This window comes from Benincasa hispida, chromosome 1 (assembly GCF_027475165.1).
Source record: "Benincasa hispida cultivar pf3 chromosome 1, pf3_genome.v1.1, whole genome shotgun sequence".
NCBI lineage: Eukaryota > Viridiplantae > Streptophyta > Magnoliopsida > Cucurbitales > Cucurbitaceae > Benincasa > Benincasa hispida.
The window spans coordinates 65739896-65756948 of NC_143478.1; the positions used below are offsets into that span (position 1 = coordinate 65739896).

The window sequence follows — 17053 nt, forward strand, 5'->3', positions numbered from 1 at the left end:
TATGCTTTATTCTATCCCCTCTAATATGTCCTCCTTTGATTTGGACTATGCAAGTTGTGTTGTCTTCGTATAATGTTGTTCAAAGATTTTTTTTTTATTAAAGGACAAGTTACATGTTTCACGAATGTGCTGAGTCATTGATCTTAGCCATACACATTCTCGACTAGCCTCGTGAGTTGCAAGAATTTCAACATGTTTTGAGGAAGTGGCCGTCATGGTCCCAATTGCCATGATATATCAGTTCCTCCACATGTGAATAGATAACCCGTTTGAGATCTAGCTTTATGTGGATCACATAAATATCCAAAATCTGCATAACCAACTATGTCAAAATTTGATTTATTTGAATAAAAAAAATCCAAATCAATTGTTCCTCAGAGATAACGGAATATATACTTAATTTTGTTCTAATGTCTTTTTGTAGGAGAACTATATCTAGCTAATAAATTTACTGAAAATGCAATATCTGGTCTTGTATTATTAGGAAGATACATAAGTGCACCAATTACACTAAGATATGGTACTTCAGGACCAAAAAGTTCTTCATTATCGTCTCAAGATCAAAATATATCTTTCTTTATATCCACTAAACTGACTTCCATTAGAATATTTAATAGATGTGCTTTGTCCATATAAAATCTTTTCAAAATTTTTCTTGTATAAGTTGATTAATGAATAAATATTCCATATGCTAAATGCTCAATTTGCAAACCAAGGCAAAATTTTATTTTTTCGAGATCTTTCATCTCAAATTCTTTTTAAAGATATTCTAATGCCTTTGAAAGCTCTTCAGGAGTTCCAATTATATTCAAGTCATCAACATATACAGTTATAATAGCAAATCTTGATTGTGATTTCTTTATAAAAACATACAGATATATTGGATTATTTTGATATCCTTTTTTCAATAAATATCCACTCAAGCGATTGTACCACATCTGTCTTGATTGTTTCAATCCATATAGTGAATCCTATAACTTTATTGCATACAATTCCCGGGAATTTGATGTATATGTTTCAGGTACCTTAAATCCTTATGGGATTCTCATATAAATATCATTATCAGAGATCCATATAAATATGTTGTGACTTGATGCGTTATTTTATGAGGTGGAATTATGGATGAAATGCGATGATGGAATTGCGTTGAGCAATCAAGTTTCCTCAGTGAAATCCAAGTGTAAATCCCACTGAGTTTCCTGGTAAGTCCAGGGTCGAACTCAGGGACTTGAAAAACAATATGCGGTGGTAATTTTTAGGAAAACTTTGCGGTAACCGGTGTCTCAAATAGTTGTTTGGTTTTATTGATTGTGGTAATGGAAAATAAACAAATGCAGCGGATTTGAGAAAAGTTTGATTGTATGATAGATGCATTGAGTATGCAGATGAACAAATTGAGAAGGTCTTAGCTAGCGTTACTTGGGAATGCGTCAGACTATGCGATCATGCTATACCCATGCACAACAAGTCATTCCCAATGCAAATGTGGTGCTCCTAAGTCTAGGACACATGTGTTGAATGCAAAAGTGTCCATAGAGCTTATTCCCAAGTCTCTACTCTTTTCCTATGTGATGATGCAAGATGCACAAAGGCAAGATGACCACATACAATCATATCTTATCTCTAAGATACATGCAATGCGTTAATAGCAAACAGTGCTTATTCCTAAGCTTCTATCTCTTGATTATGTGTTCTAATGTGACTCTCCCGAGCCTAGATTCTAACCTGACTTTCCCAAGCCTAGATTCTATCCTTAGACTACCTTTCCGAGTATCTCTAATGGACGAATGAAGCATACATAATACAAGATAATCACATAGAATGAAGATCCCAGTTGTGCTAGCTAAATGATTCTCAATCCATTCAATAGATTTAGCTACTCATGCGTAAATAACAGAGAGTGAACAGATATAGAGAAGTAAATTCCATTTCGATAAATGAGTTTGAGTACAAAATAACAATGGAAGATAAAGGTAGAGAGCCTGGTAGCAATCCCTTACTGACCGAGGCTTTTACACTGACAATCTCTATTCGGTTCAAAAGATATTCCTGTTTCCACAAGAGATGACCCTCTCTCTGATCTTGAAGCTTCTGGCACTCTCCCAAGCTTATCGGAACGATCTGCCGACACAACCTCCTTCTCTCACGTCCGCCTTAAAATAAAAGAAAAATCTAAGAACAAGGCTAAACTATCTAAGGAAAAATTCTCTAACTCTTCAACTGCTAAACTCGTGAACTTCTTTTCTTAAGGATTCCTTTGGTATTTATAGTGCTTCCGGGGTGAAAGGCAGCTTCTCTCTTATGATTGCACAGATGAGATGGCTTTAATTCCCTGACTGATGCGTCAAATATTTGTCACCGAAAAGCTGAGTGTACTTGTTATCGTCAGCAGCTGTCAACTTAATTCGGATTCGACCGTCATCAACTTTCTGTCCCAGCATGATTAATTATGCCTTTCACCTGCGCCCACCAAGTTGCACTGATCAAGTTGTGGAAATCCTTCTTGAGCAATTGTTTGCGAACACAATCATCGCAAAGCCTTGCGGTAATATTGCGCTTGACCAATGATTTCCTATGATCGCAATTTCCACCTTGTGTCAACGCATATTCTGCATAAGAATACAAAAATCAACTGTTCCTATGCGATGAATGCATGCGACCGCAATGTAATAAACTTAATGCTTTTTGGACGCAATCTAACACATTTTATCAACGCAAGCCAACATTTTTTAAGAACTTAACACTATGATAACGTGCATTTCTGCCCATTATCACACCCCCAAATTTAAACAATGCTTGTCCTCAAGCATAAGCTAAAGATTTCCTTTAGCAAGTTGACCACAATGTTATTTTCCTAGATTTCTCAAGGATACTTCGTTCAAATCCTATATACCAAAATTTCCTTAAGTCTTATTCAAGTATCTTCTTAAAATATTTCTAAGACCTAGGGACCGCAAGCTTAACCTTCAAAAGGATTTTACTAAATTCCGGGACATCGCATGATTTATTCAAAAAGAAAAATTTTCCATCGGGGTGCTAAATGATTTTATTCTTGCATATTTCTTGACATTATTGTTTTTTTTTTCTGACCTTGCGCTGATCCAAGTGTCTTTCCTTCGTTTTGGCCTGCCCCCATGTGTGTCATGCGGACATCCAACTACGAGCAATGCGCTCTTTCTCAGACTAAACTCATACCTACTTGGCAGTGGAGTTGCGGTCATTTATTTATGCGTTGATCCTGGTGACTTACTTTCGTTTTGGCTTGTCCCCACGTGTGTCATGTGGATATCCAACTACGGGTAAGTGCCTTTCACAACTTAACTCTTATCAACATGGGTTTCCCATTGCGTTGATAGTGGAGTTGTTATTCTCAATATATATATATATATATTCTCAAAATAGCAAGGTCAAAAATAAATACCTCACCCCCAAATTTAAAATGCGGCAATGTCCTCATTGCCAAAGGATTGAAAAAAGTCATGCGATGTTCTTAGAAAGCTTCGTAAAGAGAGTTTGAAAGAAAGCTAGCAGACCCCTAACTTCTAGAAATATTTCATGAGGTGCCTTTTCTAAGATTAAGTTGATTCTAGTATATACGAAAAAGTAGAAGTATGTGTCTCATCATTGAAATCATAATTGGCAAAGAGACCGCATGTGGTAACCTACTAAATTTATCCATGTCAAATGATTGTGGTAATCAAAGAGGATGCAGTGATAAAACTTTTAAAAATAAAATGCGATGCCATAGTGCAAAATTTGAGATAAAGTGAAAGAAGAATACAACCCCCAAATTTGCGTTGTCGCCCGCATTGTATATTGATGCATCCTTCTTTGCGGCGATCTATCTTCTTTGGATTGCGGTGACGGGATAAGATAAGTTGCTTCTTCGCATAACACCTCCACAATCCTACGCCTCGATTGTTTTAAGAAAACAGAGAGAGGGTCAAATAATTTTAAACAAAACAAAACACTTTTTTTTTTTTTTAATAAAATTTTTTAGAACAAGGGTAAGAATAGATAAAGACTGAAAAAATATAGTGAAGTGAAAATTCTAAGTAGTAGAGAAGAATTGAAGATTTCATGATTCCCAAAACTTGCGTCCCTGATGAATTGTGATCGTCTGATAGCGTAGGGACCACCCATTTCTTTCTTTATTCAAAGTTTCTCAATTCCATGGAGTCGACTTGACGATGCTAGCCTTCTCTGTGATATGCTTTTACTCACTGCCCATTAACTTTAAATGTACAGCTCCCGTCTTCGGTAATCAGCTCCACCGCACCATGTTGGAATATTTCTTTAATGATGAAGGGGCCGGACCAGCGCGATTTTAACTTTCCAGGAAAGAGCCGTAGCTGTGAATTGAAGAGCAAGACCTTTTGTCCCACATGGAGATTTTTACCGTATATGTGTTTGTCGTGCCAGCGCTTTGTGCATTCCTTGTATATCTTTGCGTTCTCATATGCGTTAATCCTCCATTCTTCTAGCTCGACCAGTTGAAGTTTTCTCGCTTCTCCTGCTTTCTTGAAATCAAAATTCAGTTTCTTCACCGCCCACAATGCCTTGTACTCCAGCTCCAAAGGCAAATGACATGCCTTACCAAATACCAACGCATACGGAGACATACCTATGGGTGTTTAAATGCAGTTTGGTATGCCCACAATGCATCGTCGAGCTTTGTTGCCCAATCCTTCCGTGAAGGCCTTACTACCTTCTCAAGTATCAGTTTGATTTCTCGATTGGACACCTCGACTTGACAATTCGTCTGCGAATGGTATCCGGTGGCCATTTTGTGGAGAATGTTATATTTGCGCAGCAACTCCTTGACCGTATGATTGACAAAGTGAGATCCCTCATCACTTATTATGGCACGTGGAATGCTAAAACGAATGAAAATGTTTTTCTTCAGAAATTGGGAGACTACCGCCGCATCGCTTGCGGCACATGCCACTGCCTCTACCCACTTGGATACATAGTCGACGGCTAACAAAATATAATTTTTACCATTTGATGGAGGGAATGGTCTCATGAAGTCAATACCCCACATGTCGAACAATTCAAGCTCCAAGATGATGTTCATCGGCATTGCATGTTTCCATGAAATGTTAACTGTGCGTTGGCACCGATCACATTTCATGGCATAGTCAGCTGCATCCTTAAACAATGTTGGCCAAAGGAATTTACTCTGTAAAACTTTGGTTGCGGTGCACTGTCCTCCAAAGTGCCCACCATATGGTGAGTCGTGACATTACGATAATATGCGTTGTTGAGCAGCATTTGGTACGCATAGTCGCAGAATCTGGTCTGCCCCCTTTTTATACAGATTCGGCTCATCCCAATAATAATATCTGCATTCATGTTTGAGCTTCCTCTGTTGGCAGTAGGTATAATCTTCAGGAAATTGTCCACAAACCAGATAGTTGACTATGTCAGTGTACCAAGGTAATTCTTCAATATGGAACAACTGCTCATCTGGGAACACTACACTCACCTCTGGCTTATTGCGGTCAACCTCAGGATTTTCCAATCTGGACAAGTGATTTGCAACTTGGTACTCCGTCCCCTTTCGGTTAATTATTTCTATATGAAATTCTTGAAGGAGGAGAACCCATCTGATCAATCTCGGCTTTGTGTCCTTCTTTGTCATTAAGTACTTTATTGCCGAATGATCAGTATGGATGAGTACCTTCGTTCCCAACAGATATGCTCGAAATTTTTCCAACGTAAAAATTATCGCAAGTAGCTCTTTCTCTATGGTGGTGTAATTGGTCTGAGCAGGATTTAATGTTTTACTCGCATATGCGATGGGATGTAAGATTGTTTTCCTCTTCTATGCTAAAGCTGCTCCCATCGCATACCTGCTTGCATCGCACATTAATTCAAAAGGAAGTGTCCAATCAGGTGCAATTAACATGGGTGCGGTAATCAGTGCATTCTTCAAAACTCTGAATGCATTGAAGCAATTGTCGCTAAAATCAAATTTTTTATCAGCCTTCAACAACGCACTCAGTGGTCGTGCTATTCTCGAAAATTCTTTGACAAAGTGTCTGTAGAATCCAGCATGCCCAATTTCGTACAGCCTTTATGCTTGTTGGAGGTGGAAGTTTTTTAATTGCTTCGATTTTTGCTTTATCCACCTCCAACCCGTCCCGGGAAACCTTATGCCCCAACACGATGCCCTCCTTTACCATAAAATGACATTTTTCCCAGTTAAGAACCAGATTCGTCTCTTTGTATCTCTTCAGTATCTTCTCTAGGTTGGCTAGATAGGCTTCATAGGTGTGCCCATAAACAGAGAAGTCGTCTATAAAGATTTCAACAGAGTCCTCAAGATCGTCTGAAAAGATGGCCATCATACATCTTTGGAACGTGTTTGGCGCATTGCAGAGGCTGAACGACATGTGGCGAAAAGCAAAGGTCCCATATGGGCAGGTGAATGTGGTCTTGTCTTGGTCTTCTAGAGCTATCATAATTTGATTATACTTGGCATAGCCATCTAGAAAGCAGTAAAATTTATTTCCAGCTAGACGGTCTAGCATTTGATCAATGAACTGTAGGGGGAAATGATCTTTCTTTGTGGCCACATTCAACTTGCAGTAGTCCATGCAAATACGCCACCCGGCGACGGTTTTTTGCGATATCAGATCATTATTTTCATTTGGGACTACCGTCATACCACCCTTTTTCGGCACACACTACACAGGGTTGACCCACGTGCTATCTGCTATAGGATAAATAATGCCTGCATCTAACCATTTAATGATCTCCTTTTTAACGACCTCTTTCATCGCAGGGTTGAGCCTGCACTGATGTTCGATTGTTGCCTTATGGTCTTCTTCAAGACGAATGTGATGCATATAGTACGCTGGGCTAATTCCTCTAATGTCGATGAGCGTCCAGTCAATTGCTCGCATATGCTTCCTTAAAATGCTCATCAACGCATTTTCCTGGTCTTCATTAAGCACAGAGGAAATAATAACTGGCAGCTTCTCATCCTGCCTAAAAAATGCGTACTTTAAGTGGTTCGGCAGGGTCTTTAATTCCATTGTTGGTGGTTCTACTAGGGACGGTTGCGTTTTTTTTTTCTTCTTTTTCTATTGGCTCTTCTTCTTGGTTTGCGATCATCTCTTCTTCCTTGCTTGTTTTTGTTATGATCGCATTACAGGAAACAATGGATGTGCTTGCATCCTCTTCTTCATTCCCTTCGTCACATTTTTCTTTTTCAATCAAATTCTGGTCGTTGTCTGAGTCATGCAGGTCTTCTCATCAGGAAACTTCATGGCACAGATGATGTTGAACTTGAGCTTCTGTCCATTTATGCTCAAAGTGATCTTCCCTTTATGCACATCGATGTGGGCACGACCTGTTGGTCGCCCTAGAATGATGGGCACATCTTTGTCGGCCTCGTAATCCAAGATGATGAAGTTGGCTGGTAGAATAAATTTGTCGATGGTGATCAACACGTTCTTCACCTTCCCCTCTGGATGCACTAGAGTCCTATCGGCCAGTTGGAGAGTCACGGTCGTGGGCGTAAGTTTTCCCACATTTAGCTGCTTAAAGATCGATAGAGGCATCAAATTGATGCTGGCTCCACGTCACACAATGCCTACCCGATGTACAGTCCTCCTATGGAGCAAGGTATAGTAAAGCTCCCAGGATCGCTCATCTTTGGTGGAATTATTGATTTTGAACTTTGTGTTAACACCACCGTGGCAAACTTACCAATGCCCCTCTTCTTGGTTACCATCTCCTTCAAAAATTTCGTGTATGCAGGCATCTCCTCAATCGCTTCACTGAATGGAATGTTAATATGTAATTGTTTTAATATAGACAGGAAGCGTTGGTACTGTACCTCTTCATTCTTTTTCCTTCTAAGTCTCTGCAGGAAAGGCGGTAACTGTACTTTCACGGTCCCTTTCTCAGTTGGCTTTGAGGTGGACACAACTTCTGGCTCTATTGCTTCTTTTTCTCCTTCTTTTTCTTGTGTCACCGCAATCTCAGGTTCCACCGCAATGGAAGCAATCTGGTTAGACTCCTTTCTTTCTCCCTCGATAGTTTTCCACTTCGCAATGTCACCACTTGACATTTCTCTTTACCCGATCCCCCTGGGTTGCGTGGGAGTTCTGTTGAACTCGACAGGGCCCTTGCGGTCTGTTCTTTAGCTCGCTTGCAATCTGGCCCATCTGTAATTCTAGATTGCAGATGGACGTAGCCTAACTTTGAAGCACAGTTTTATTTTTCTCTATGTACTGCTTTAACAGGCTCTCCAAGGAAGAGGATTGCGGCAGTTGCGAGCTACTGGCTTAATTGCTTGTTTGACCGTAATTGCACGGGAAGAATCCAGGTGGCTCTTCTTTCTGTGCCACAGATTGGAAATTCCGCTGCTAATTCTTCCATGCAAAATTGAGGTGGTTTCTCCACCCGGGGTTGTAGGTATTTGAAAAGAATTATCTTTTACAAAGTAGATAGACTGTGGATTCTGTGGGCAGTCTTCCATTGCGTGCCCATCACCTCAAGTTGCACACCTTGTGGTTTTTGACTAATTGCGTTGACTTACCCATTTTGCGGTGTTGGGCTACTGATCGCAATTCCCTGAATTAAGTTCATCATTGCGGTCATTTGATTCTGTAGTGAAGCAATAACACCATTATTGTCGTCGTTATCCTTAATTCTCAGTCTCTGATCACTCTCTCTCCAATCCTCGTGGTTTTTAGAGATGTGATCCAAGATATTCTTAGCCTTGTCATACGTTTTGTCAAGCAGACCACCAGCGGTTGCCGCATTGGCAGCGGTCTACGAAACGGTATTCAAACTGTGATAAAAGATTTCCATCTGAAGGCAATCTGGTAATCCATTGTGTGGACAGTCCCTGACTAACCTCTTAAACCTCACCCAGGCATCACTGAGTGATTCGTCCATGTCTTGTTCAAAATTTGTTATGAGTTTCCTTCGTCTAGCATTCTCGGTAGGTGGAAAATATTTCTTCATAAATTTCTCTACAACCTATTCCCAAGAAGTAATCTCTCCCGGCTCGAGGGAATACACCCATTTTCTTGCCTGATGATAAAGAGAAAATGGAAACAAAATTAGTCGAACTTCTTCGGTAGAGATGTTCGGGAACACAAAAGTATTGCAGATTTCTATAAAGCTACGGAGGTGGGCGTGCGGGTCCTCACCACGCCGGCCTCCGATTTGTCCTGTGATAACATTTAAAAATATAATGTTTTGCTATATCGCTTATGCAATACTGATGAATGAATGAATGTTGATGGCTTTATGCGCTCAAGTGCTGTGCGATAAAGATATTTTTGCGATACTACGCTCTAAATGTATGCGTTGATGATGTTATGCTTCGTAGTATGCGTTCGTGTAGTGCGTGTCACAAGTTTTCTTACACTGGAACCAAGTATAATTCCAATGCAAGTTTCTCAAATTAACCTGAGGTCGAACACCGGGATTGTTGTTGTTATTGCGATACTAATGTGTTATAAGTGACCGGTTTAACATAAAGAATAAAGAATTGGTTTGTGCATAAAAGTAAATTGCGATGAAAATAAAATGCGTTGGTAAATAAAGTGCGAGAAAGTAAATTGCGATGATAAAATAAATGACTAAACTACTAATGATACAGGGTGAGGACTGTCTGTGAAGTTGTACAAAAGAATCTAATGAATGCGGTGGCAAGTTTTGTGAATGAATCAGAAAAAGAATGAGTTGAGGAAAAGGACATCGCAAGTTCATCAATCTCGTTAAGGACGCAACTAAGGTTCTGCTTTCCCTTGGCTTACACCTTTCAGTGATCGGCCGTGTTCCCATATGTCTATGGTGAAACAGGGATGAACGTAATGAACGAAAGGTTGTTTCCATCTCTGGAAATACTTCTCGCTTTAGTTAACGCATTCTTCCAACCTTCTCTTAATAGGTGGAATAACATCTTCACTTCTGCTCTCACAGGTGAAGATGCCGTCAAGCATGCTTTAGCTAAACTTAGCCGATTACCTTAACAAGGATTGACTCATTCGCTTAATTCTTCCCCTTTACCCAGGGGATTAATGACACATGATAGAGAAAATGGAAGATAAATGTGTGGAAAAGAACAAAGAGATGATAATGATTACGATAATGATATTTAAATCTAAAGATCAGCGTTTAATACATGATTGTGAATGAAAGATTAAAGAAATATGAACATAGTAGATGAATGAAAGAATAGAAACAAATACGGAAAGCATATCAACGTCTTGACATAGATCCCGATCGGAGACGTTGTGGTTGCCGGCGTGTGCATAAGATGGAGTGGAAAGCTTCCCTCTCAGGCTTACTTTCCAGGTAGAAGTGACCTCTTGCACAGAGCTTCTTCTTTGGTAATGGAAAGAATTTCTTGCTCAGAGACTCACCTTTCAACTTTATCTCGTCGTTCTCCCGGATTTTCTCTGTATTGTCTCTTTAGACTAGCCTCTCTAACAATGAATTCGAGTAAGCTATTTATAGACCTTGGCTCTCTGTATTGGTGGCCCCACTTTGTAAATCTGATCATTTCTACCATGGCGTAGTGGAAATGTCCACTCTACTCCACGATCAATCTGTCAGAATCGTACAACAGAAAGTTGTACACGTCAGAAGTCCTTCGAATGCGTTGCTCTTCACATCTTCGATCGATCGCCGCATGCGGTGTAGTTGTTTTGATTACTGCATGCGTTGGAAATGCGTTGATCGCTTGAATCCATGATCAATCGTTGCATGCGCTGCAATTGCATTGATCTTTTTCATTCTTGATCGATTGCCACATGCTGTTGGGGATGCGTTGATCATTTTTGTCCTCGAGCATATAACGCATGCGGTGACATAATTCCTAGAAAATAAAGACTTGGAGATTCCATTTCGCCATCACAATAGGGTTAGTGGGTGTGTTCACGACACTTTACAATTTTCGTATTTCTAAGCCAATTTCTATACTGTCGACACAATTTTTCCTTCTTTTTGTCGCATAATCTAAATAAAACTGCATAAATAACTTGTATTTTTACAAGTTATCATCCTGCAGTTTGGATCATCTGCAGCATCACCGGTTTCATTTCAAATTGGCTTCCGTCAAGTGCAGGCCTCATGATTCCTGGAGAGAAATCATAGAGGTTTGGCGATGCATAGTCTCTAATGGGTCTATTGCGATCGTTAGCTAGAAGGATTGGATTCGCCATGATGTTGTTTTTGTTTGGTGCTCCGTTTCCAGACTGCTCTGCCATCTCTTCTTTATTTGACTGTTGTTGTTGGCGGTCTCTCAATCTCCGTCTAAACGTCCTCTCAATCTTCGGGTCGTAATTCGCCAGAGATTGAGAATCTACAAAGAAATCAAAAAAATTACCGTTAGCACACTATTTTGCCAAAGTCCCTGGCAACGGCACCAAAAACTTGATGCGTTATTTTATGAGGTGGAATTATAGATGAAATGCGATGATAGAATTGCGTAGAGCAATCAAGTTTCCTCAGTGGAATCCTAGTGTAAATCCCACGAGTTTCCTGGTAAGTCCAGGGTCGAACTCAGGGACTTGGAAAATAATATACGGTGGTAATTTTTAGGAAAACTTTGCGGTAACCGGTGTCTCAAATAGTTGTTTGGTTTTGTTGATTGCGGTAATGGAAAATAAAGAAATGCAGTGGATTTGAGAAAAGTTTGATTGTGTGATAGATGCACTGAGTATGTGGATGAATGGGTTGAGAAAGTCTTAGCTAGAGTTACTAGGGAATGCGTCAGACTATGCGATCACGCTACACCCATGCACAACAAGTCATTTCCCAATGCAAATGCGGTGCTCCTAAGTCTAGAACGCATGTGTTGAATGTAAAAGTGTCCATAGAGCTTATTCCTAAGTTTATACTCTTTTCTTATGCGATGATGCAAGATGCACAAAGGCAAGGTGACCGCATACAATCATATCCTATCTCTAGGATGCATGCGATGTGTTAATAGCAAATAGTGTTTATTCCTAAGCTCTAATCTCTTGATTATGCATTCTAATCTAACTCTCCCAAGCCTAGATTCTAACCTGACTTTCCCAAGCCTAGATCTTGTCCTTAGACTACCCTCCTGAGTATCTCTAATGGACGAATGAAGCACACATAATACAAGATAATCACATAGAATGAAGATCCCCAGTTGTGCTAGCTAAATGCTTCTCACCCATTCAACAGATTTAGCTACTCATGCGTAAATAACAGAGAGTGAACAGATATAGAGAAGTAAATTCCATTTCGATAAATGAGTTTGAGTACAAAATAACAATGGAAGATAAAGGTAAAAAGTCTGGTAACAATCCCTTGCTGATCGAAGCTTTTACACTGGCAATCTCTATTCGTTTCAAAAGATATTTCTGCTTCTGCAGGAGATGGCCCTCTCTTTGATCTTGAAGCTTCCGACGCTCTCCCAAACTTATTGGAACTATCTGTTGACACAGCCTTCTTCTCTCGCGTCCACCTTAAAATAAAAGAAAAATCTAAGAACAAGGCTAAACTATCTAAGGAAAAATTCTCTAACTCTCCGACTGTTGAACTCGTGAACTCATTTTCTAAAGGATGCCTTTAGTATTTATAGTGCTTCCGGTGTGAAAGGCGGCTTCTCTCTTATGATTGCACAGATGGGATGGCTTTAATTCCCTGACTGATACGCTGAATATTTGTCACCGAAAAGCTAAGTGTACTTGTTATCATTAGCAGCTGTCAACTTAATTTGGATTCGACCGTCTTCAACTTTCTTTCCCATCGTGATTAATTATGTCTTTCACCCAGATGTGTGATAACGGGCAGAAATGCACGTTATCGTAGTGTTAAATCCTTAAAAAATGTTGGATTGTGTAGATGAAATATGTTAAATTGCGTCCATTAAGCATAAATTCTATAATATTGCGGTCGCATGCTTCCAATGCATTAGAGCAATTGATCTTTATATTTTTGTGTAGAATAATGCGTTAACGCAATGCAAAGAATGCGATCATAGGAATACATTGGTCGAGCCCAACTTCACCGCAAGACTTTGCGTTGATTGTGCTTGCAAACATTCACCCAAGAAGAATCATCGCAACATGGTGGGTGCATCCGGATGAAAGGACAATTAAGATCGATGGGACAGAAAGTTAATGGCAGTCGGATCCAAATTAAGTTGACAGCCGATAACGGTCACAAAGTACATTCAGCTTTATCGGTGATAATTATCCGGCCCATCAGTCAGGAATTAAAGCTGTCCCATCTGTACAACCAGGAGAGAGAAACCGCATTTCACATTTGATGCCCTATAAATACCAAGTGCATTCTTCAGAGAAGGGGTTAAGCAGTCGATTACCTCATCACCATTATAAGTTCATACCTCCGTTCATAGTTTTCTTTTCCATTTTTACGGTGGAGCAAGAGAAGAGTGGGACGTTGGAGATTGTCCAAGGCAGCTCGAGATAGAACCTTGGGGCGTAAGAGCAGAGAGTGGGCTGACTCTCGCGAAAGCGAGAATATCTTTAGAGCACGAGTAGAAACAGTGTAACGCTTGACAGCAAGAAATTGCTTCAAGCTCTTTACTATTCTTGCATTGTTATTCTATACTTCATCTTATATCTATTCAATGGAAGTTCTATTTCTACATCTGCTCACTATCTTAATACGCATGAGTAGTTAAACTAGTTGAATGGGTTGAGAGGAACTAAGCTAACATGATCTAGAAAGTTCATTGCTTACGATTGTCTTGTTTTATGTTGTGCAAAATACCCCTTTAGAGTTACTCGAGAGAGAATCTAAAGAAAGAACCTAATGTCTCGAGAGAGCTAGGTTAGAATCTGGACTCGAAAGAGCAAGATTAGGCTTGTATAAACAAGAGATAGGGATTTAGAAATAAGCTATGTTTGTCAACTTGCATCGCATGCATCCTAGGAATAGGAATGATATTATGTGGTCGCATATTTGTGTGAATGTCATGTGTCATCGCATAAATAGAGATAGAGGTTTATGTGTAAACCCTGTAGACTTATCGCATATTTATTGCATGCATTCTAGCCTTAGAAGTCGTGGCATTCACGTCGAGAGGTGGTTTACTATTATATGCATGTTGCATGAACGCATCTTAAGAAGTGTTAGCCGAAATTCTTCTCAACCCGTTCACCGCATATTCATCCTATTTCCCGTTTACCAACTCTTTTCGAACTCTGCCGCATTCATTATTATTTTCATTAATGCAACAACAACCCAACACTTATTTATTCAACTTGTTATGGCAAGTTTTCATAAAAATCTCCAACGCAACTATTTTCACAAGTCTCTATGTTCGACCCTGGACTTATCAGGAAATTCAAGGAAATTTACACTTGGATTCTTCTAGGGAAACTTGAGTGCACAACGCAATCTACCAACACATATCATCCATAATTTCCACTTCATAAAATTCAAGCATCAATGCGCCCACCAAGTTGCGGCAATCCTTATTGAGCAAATGTTTTTGAACACAATCATCGCAAAGCCTTGCGGTAATGCTATGCTCGACCAATGATTTCCTATGATCACAATTTCTGCCTTGCGTCAATGCATATTCTACGGAAAAATACAAAAATCAACTATTTCTACGCAATGAACGCATGCGATTGCAATGTAATGAACTTAATGCTTTTTGGACGCAATCTAACACATTTTATCAACGCAAGCCAGCATTGTTTAAGAACTTAGCACTATGATAACGTGCATTTCTGCCTGTATCATGACTACATCCATAAAATGGATTTTTAAACTTTCATACACAGTCAGACTAATTAAATATCTTAGTGTAATTGCATCCACCACTGGAGAATATGTCTTCTCATAATCAATACCAGGTCTTTGTGAAAAACCTTGTGCAACTAGTCTTTCTTTGTATCTTGTGACCTCATTATTTTCATTGGTTTTTCTCATGAATACCCATTTGTATCCCATAGGTTTGACACCTTCTGGTGTTCGGACTATTGGTCCAAAAAACCTGCCGTTTTGAGGGTGAGTTAAATTTTGCCTCGATTGTTTCTTTCCACTGAAACCAATATTTTCTATGTTGACATTCTTCAACAGATTTTGGTTCAAGATCCTCATTTTTCAGATATAACATCAAATGAAACATTATAACAAAAATTTCATCAATAACTACATTAGTTCGATTCCATGTTTTTCCTATCATGACATAATTTATTGAAATCTCATTATTATCTTTATGTATTTCACCTTCCTCACTAGTCATGTCGAGTATTTTTTCATGGGTATTTACATCCTCAATCAAGTCTTTTTCACTATTAATTATTTTTATTTTTTTTAGGATTTTTATCTTTAGAACCCACTGGTCTACCATGCTTCTGGCGTGTTCCAGACTCACTAGTGACAATTTGTTGTGTTGGGATATCAATTTTTGATGGAACATTGACAGCTGATATATGTGACTTAGTTATTTTCTTTGCATCTATAAATGCATCTGGTAATTGATTTGCTATATTTTGTAAATGAATTATTTTAACTTCAAGTTCACATTGATCTGTACGGGGATCTAAATGAGACAATAACGATACATTCTACATAATTTCTTTTTCCAATTTATTAATTCCTCCCCCTAATGTTGGAAATTTATCTCATTAAAATGACAATAAGTAAATCGTGCAGTAAATACATCACTCGTCAGGGGTTCAAGATATTTAATAATTTATTTGCCTTAAGAGCAAACATCCATGATAATTCATTAGATTGAAGAATCTTCTGGCTCTTCAATAGGTGTCCACTTGAATTCTCAATATTTTTTCATCATTATAGACCCTAGATAATCCAATCTATCATGTCAAATAGCAAATATATCTAGATTCATGAACTTCAGGTTCATTGTTGCATATGTTTCAATTACTCGTATATAAGTATAATACAATCTAGAAGATAAAACATACAACTTTTCCAATATACATTTTTCATTTGAGACAGTAGAGATAATATATAGATTTTCATATACTTTCTATCAGTCTCTATATGATAACCATTGCAACGTATATCTTTAAAACTTAGAAGATTTCTCTTTGATTGATTAGAGAACAATGTATTGTCAATTGTAAATTTTGTTCATTTAGGCAAAATAATATTTGCTTCTTCAAAACCTTCAATCAAGTTTGTAGAACCTGATATTATATTTACTTTTGCTTTCAACATTGTCAATTTGGAAAAGTATTTTTTTATTTGTAAGTATTGTGTGTATAGTTGCACTGTCTGCTAGTCATAAATCTTCTTTGCTCATTTTTTAATCACCCAACATATGAAAATGATACATGATTCTTCATTAAAGGAAAATAATTACAATAAGAAGAACACTTCAAATATACAAAAGTTACTAAAAAAACATGAAGATAGATAAAAGAAAACAAAATATTAAGTCTAGATATTCTCAAAGTCAAAAGAAACACTTGAAGTTCCATCATCTGTGTCAATCTTCTCTTTAGGAGATTCAAAGAAGTCCGCCACCTCCAAATTTGTCATATGGGATGGGCCAAATATGTCATTATCCTGATATGCAAACTTTTCTTCCACATTTTTCTCTTTTTCCTTCAAGGAGGCTTGATAGAGGTCAACTATGTGTTTTGACGTACGATAGGTATGTGACCTATGTCTAGTCATTTCGCATCGGAAGTATTTATTTTGAACACTCTTTGAACTCTTATCTTGTGGAGTTTTTCTTTTGTGGCCATCTTTTTGTGTACTTCTTTTGAAATTTGAATGATTAAAATAATCATCACGAAAATAATAATTATTTCTTCCTCTGCCACGGTCACGACCTCGACCATAACTACGACATCGACCACGATTATTAACATTCACAACATTCACTTTAGAGAATGGTAGATTTCCAGTTGGTCGAGATTCGTGGTTCTTCATCAATAACTCATTATTTTGTTCGACCACGAAAAGCCATGAAATTAGTTCAGAATATTGTTTGAAACCTTTCTCTCGATATTGCTGCTAAAGAAGCATATTCGTGACATGAAATATAGAAAATGTCGTCTCTAACATATCTGCATTAGTAATTTTCTCTCCG

At 38.5% G+C, this 17053-nt stretch overlaps 1 non-coding gene across 1 annotated transcript; it reads left to right on the plus strand.

The window, feature by feature from the left end:
• Positions 1-8845: 8845 nt before the first annotated feature.
• Positions 8846-8952, plus strand: LOC120070389 (small nucleolar RNA R71). Its single transcript, XR_005479884.1, has one exon. It is a non-coding gene; the product is annotated as a small nucleolar RNA R71 (small nucleolar RNA).
• The last annotated feature ends 8101 nt before the right edge of the window (positions 8953-17053 follow it).